At 48.1% G+C, this 5485-nt stretch overlaps 1 pseudogene; it reads left to right on the forward strand.

The window, feature by feature from the left end:
• Window positions 1-5053: 5053 nt before the first annotated feature.
• Window positions 5054-5171, forward strand: LOC126295546 (5S ribosomal RNA; annotated as a pseudogene).
• The last annotated feature ends 314 nt before the right edge of the window (window positions 5172-5485 follow it).

The raw sequence follows: 5485 nt of genomic DNA on the forward strand, positions 1-5485 counted from the left end.
TAATATAGTGGGTAGAGCAAACCAAAGACTGCAATTCATTGGCAGAACACTTAGAAGGTGCAACAGGTCTACTAAAGAGACTGCTTACACCACGCTTGTCTGCCATATTGTGGAGTACTGCTGTGCGGTGTGGGATCCGCATCAGGTGGGACTGACGGATGACATCGAAAAAGTACAAAGAAGGGCAGCTCGTTCTGTATTATCGGGGAATAGGGCAATCATTAAAACAAAGGCGTTTTTCGTTGCGACGGAATCTTCTCGAGAAATTTCAATCACCAGTTTTCTCCTCCGATTGCGAAAACATTCTGTTGGCACCCTCCTACATAGGGAGAAATGATCGTCACGATAAAATAAGACAAATCGGGGCTCGTACAGAAAAATTTAGGTGCTCTTTTTTCCCGCGTGTCGTTCGAGAGTGGAACGGTAGAGAGGCAGCTTGAAGGTGCTTCATTGAAGGCTCTGCCGGGCACTTTATTGTGAATAGCAGAGTAATCACGTATATATAGATGTTAAGTGATCCATCCATCTACAGCACAATGTCACGTCACGGAGTCTGGAAAATTGTTGCCTAAAGTTTATTGTTTATCATTTGGTTCTTGGCATGTAGGTCACTCATATAATCGACTCGTTAAAAAATGTGTTTACGTCACTTGCTACAAAACTGGAAAAAAGATTATCTTCAAAAAACTTATACTGAGAACATTTTAAATACATACGTTGCTGATAACATGTTTTCTCTTATACTGAATTCTTGGCCTGGACAAACTAACACCGTCACTTACACTGAAGAGCCCAAGAAACTGGTACACCTGCCGAATATCGTGTAGGGCCCCCACCAGCATGTAGAAGTGGCGCAGCACCGAGTGGCGTAGACTGGAATAATGTCTGAAGTAGTGCTGGAGGGAACTGACACCATGATTCCTGCATAATACGTAATAATACGAGGGGGTGCAGATCTCTTCTGAACAACACTTTGCAAGACGTCCCAGATAAGATCACTAATGTTCTAGTCAGGGGAGTTTGGTGGCCAGCGGAACTGTTTAAACTCAGAAGAGTGTTCCTGGAGCCACTCTGTAGAAATTCTGGAATTGCCCAAGTCCGTCGGACTGCGCTATGGGCATGAATGGATGTAGATTATTAGACAGTATGCTTACGTATGTGTCACGTGTCAGAGTCGTATCCAGACGTATCAGGGGTCCCGTATCACTCAGACTGCAGACGCATCACACCACTACAGAGCCTCCACCAGCCTGAACAGTCCCTGCTGACATGCAGGCTCCATGGATTCATTGTCTCCATACCCGTACACGTCCATCCGCTCGATACAATTTTAAACGAGACTCGTCCGACCAGCCAACATGTTTACACTTATCAACGGTCTAATGTCTGTAAAATATCTGGGAGTATGCGTGCGGAACGATTTGAAGTGGAATGATCATATAAAATTAATTGTTGGTAAGGCGCGTACCAGGTTGAGATTCATTAGGAGAGTCCTTAGAAAATGTAGTCCATCAACAAAGGAGGTGGCTTACAAAACACTCGGTCGACCTATACTTGAGCATTGCTAATCAGTGTGGGATCCGTAACAGATCGGGTTGACGGAGGAGATAGAGAAGATCCAAAGAAGAGCGGCGCGTTTCGTCACAGGTTATTTGGTAAGTGTGATAGCGTTACGGAGATGTTTAGCAAACTCGAGTGGCAGACTCTGCAAGAGAGGCGCTCTGCATCGCGGTGTAGCTTGCTGTACAGGTTTCGAGTGGGTGCGTTTCTGGATGAGGTATCGAATACACTTCTGGAAATGGAAAAAAGAACACGTTGACACCGGTGTGTCAGACCCACCATACTTGCTCCGGACACTGCGAGAGGGCTGTACAAGCAGTGATCACACGCACGGCACAGCGGACACACCAGGAACCGCGGTGTTGGCCGTCGGATGGCGCTAGCTGCGCAGCATTTCTGCACCGCCGCCGTCAGTGTCAACCAGTTTGCCGTGGCATACGGAGCTCCATCGCAGTCTTTAACACTGGTAGCATGCCGCGACAGCGTGGACGTGAACCGTATGTGCAGTTGACGGACTTTGAGCGAGGGCGTATAGTGGGCATGCGGGAGGCCGGGTGGACGTACCGCCGAATTGCTCAACACGTGGGGCGTGAGGTCTCCACAGTACATCGATGTTGTCGCCAGTGGTCGGCGGAAGGTGCACGTGCCCGTCGACCTGGGACCAGACCGCAGCGACGCACGGATGCACACCAAGACCGTAGGATACTACGCAGTGCCGTAGGGGACCGCACCGCCACTTCCCAGAAAATTAGGGACAATGTTGCTCCTGGGGTATCGGCGAGGACCATTCGCAACCGTCTCCATGAAGCTGGGCTACGGTCCCGCACACCGTTAGGCCGTCTTCCGCTCACGCCCCAACATCGTGCAGCCCGCCTCCAGTGGTGTCGCGACAGGCGTGAATGGAGGGACGAATGGAGACGTGTCGTCTTCAGCGATGAGAGTCGCTTCTGCCTTGGTGCCAATGATGGTCGTATGCGTGTTTGGCACCGTGCAGGTGAGCGCCACAATCAGGACTGCATACGACCGAAGCACACAGGGCCAACACCCGGCATCATGGTGTGGGGAGCGATCTCCTACACTGGCCGTACACCTCTGGTGATCGTCGAGGGGACACTGAATAGTGCACGGTACATCCAAACCGTCATCGAACCCATCGTTCTACCATTCCTAGACCGGCAAGGGAACTTGCTGTTCCAACAGGACAATGCACGTCCGCATGTATCCCGTGCCACCCAACGTGCTCTAGAAGGTGTAAGTCAACTACCCTGGCCAACAAGATCTCCGGATCTGTCCCCCATTGAGCATGTTTGGGACTGGATGAAGCGTCGTCTCACGCGGTCTGCACGTCCAGCACGAACGCTGGTCCAACTGAGGCGCCAGGTGGAAATGGCATGGCAAGCCGTTCCACAGGACTACATCCAGCATCTCTACGATCGTCTCCATGGGAGAACAGAGCCGGCATTGCTGCGAAAGGTGGATATACACTGTACTAGTGCCGACATTGTGCATGCTCTGTAGCCTGTGTCTATGTGCCTGTGGTTCTGTCAGTGTGATCATGTGATGTATCTGACCCCAGGAATGTGTCAATAAAGTTTCCCCTTACTGGGACAATGAATTCACGGTGTTCTTATTTCAATTTCCAGCAGTGTATATTGGTTCTCCCTACTTATACCTACCGAGGAGATCACGAATGTAAAATTAGAGAGATTTGAGCGCGCACGGAGGCTTTCAGACAGTCGTTCTTGCCGCGAACCGTACGCGACTGGAACAGGAAAGGGAGGTAATGACAGTGCCACGTAAAGTACCCTCCGCCACACACCTTTGGCTGGCTTGCGGAGTATAAATCTAGATGTAGACGTCGGCGAGCGCAGGTGAGATGTAAAGATTTGTGTTGAGCAGTCATCAAGAGTACACGATGATGATCCGTGAATAGTTCGCACGCTGTCTCTTGCCGATGGCCCAGCATTGAAAATTGTAACAATTTTTGGAAGGGTTGCACTTCTGTTACGTTGAACGATTCTCTTCAGTCGCCGTTTGTTCCGTTCTTGCAAGATGTTTTTCCGTCCGCAACGATGTCGGAGATCCGATGTTTTACCGGATTCCCGATATTCACAGTGAGAGAAAATCTCACTCCCTATTCGGAGGGGCTGTGTCGCATCGCTCGTGCGTCGACTATAACACCACGTTCAAACTGACTTGATAACCTGCCATTGTAGCAGCAGTAACCGATCTAACAACGGCGCCCGACGTTATCTTATATATAGGTGTTGCCGACAGCAGCAACTGACTGTTTACATACCTCTGAATTTGAGTACGTATTATTTTATTTTTTTTGGCGCATCGGTGTACAATAGAATGTTTATGGATAGTTAGAAGTAGTATTGATGTTTATTTTTAACGCCGAGTTAGATACTTTACTATGACGCTTCCAAATTGTGACCCGCTTCTACAAACACAACTGTGATTGCACAACCACACGGACGCAGTAACAGTTCATCGCATAACTTATGATCAACTTTGAGCACAGATTTTCGTATGCGTGCCATGCGACAAATTAATCCTCGAAAAGCAAGAACTTTTAGACTTAAAGAAATTTTTTTCCGAAGAATTATCGAAAGGAACGATGTAACTTCTACAAGATTGCTTTCATTAGATGTTCTTGTGTTTAAAGGGTTTTTACTTCTGCTGTTTATATGACACGTACCATCCATCTAGTTGTTCGAAGGACACTGAGGACATGTAACAGATCGAACAAAATAGCCGTTGTAAACGGACCAGGATGAAAATTTTAATTATCTAATAATGCAAGTCGTTTGAGAAATTTGGTTGCCTACCTCGTTATTATTTATTTACTTTATTAAACCTCCTATTACTATCAATTTCGTAACGGAGAAAGTAGAAATGAAGGAGAAACCGGATACTCAAAAAATGGCTCTGAGCACTATTTGACTTAACAGCGGAGGTCATCAGTCCCCTAGAACTACTTAAACCTAACTAACCGAAGGACATCACACACATAGATGCCCGAGGCAGGATTCGAATCTGCGACCGTAGCAGTCCCGCGGTTCCGGACTGAAGGACCTAGAAGCGCACGGCCATCGCGGCCGGCAAAACCGGATACTCCATGGTGGAATCTAATCATTGTTCTCCGCTATGCAGGCAGAAGTCTTGTTTGCTACGCCAGCACTGCTTATGTTGCATGTCGCTTAGGGGGAAGTCCGTTAACTACAAGAGGGGTTTCCTTCAAAATTTGGATGGATTCTTCCCTCACCTTTGGTGAGATCTGGTCCCCCCCCACCCCCCGATTCTCTTCGCTCCCCCCCATCCCCTGTCCACCTCACGTGTGAGTTTTCCCATGATAAGGCAAGAAAGAATTCTCTTTTATTTGTTTTCAATAAATATAAGACCGTGTGTTATTAATTAATGCATTAATCAGCATTTCTGACAGAGGATTAAAAACATTTTATTTTATGCATGCGAAGATTTAGTAGTGGCCAACGGCCTTGCCAGAGTGGTAACACCGGTTCCCGTCAGATCACCGAAGTTAAGCGCTGTGGGGCTGGTCTAGCACTTGGATGGGTGACCATCTGGTCTGCCGAGCGCTGTTGGCAAGCGGGGTGCACTCAGCCCTTGTGAGGCAAACTGAGGAGCTGCTTGACAGAGGTAGAGGCACCAGCCATGAAAATGACAGTGGTCGGTAGAGTGTTGCGCTCATGACATGCCCCTCCATATCTGAATCCAATGACGCCTAAGTGCTGAAGATGACACGGTGGCCCGTTGGTACTGTTCCGCTTACATGGCCTGTTTGGGTGGAGTTCCATTTTAACACTTAGTACTGTTCAGACGAGAAGACATGCAGATATAGACTGACAAAAAAGCTCCACAAAAATAGTATTAACCGTTTTGGCGGATCCCAAAGAAACTG

This window comes from Schistocerca gregaria, chromosome 11, assembly GCF_023897955.1.
Source record: "Schistocerca gregaria isolate iqSchGreg1 chromosome 11, iqSchGreg1.2, whole genome shotgun sequence".
Classification (NCBI taxonomy): Eukaryota; Metazoa; Arthropoda; class Insecta; order Orthoptera; family Acrididae; genus Schistocerca; species Schistocerca gregaria.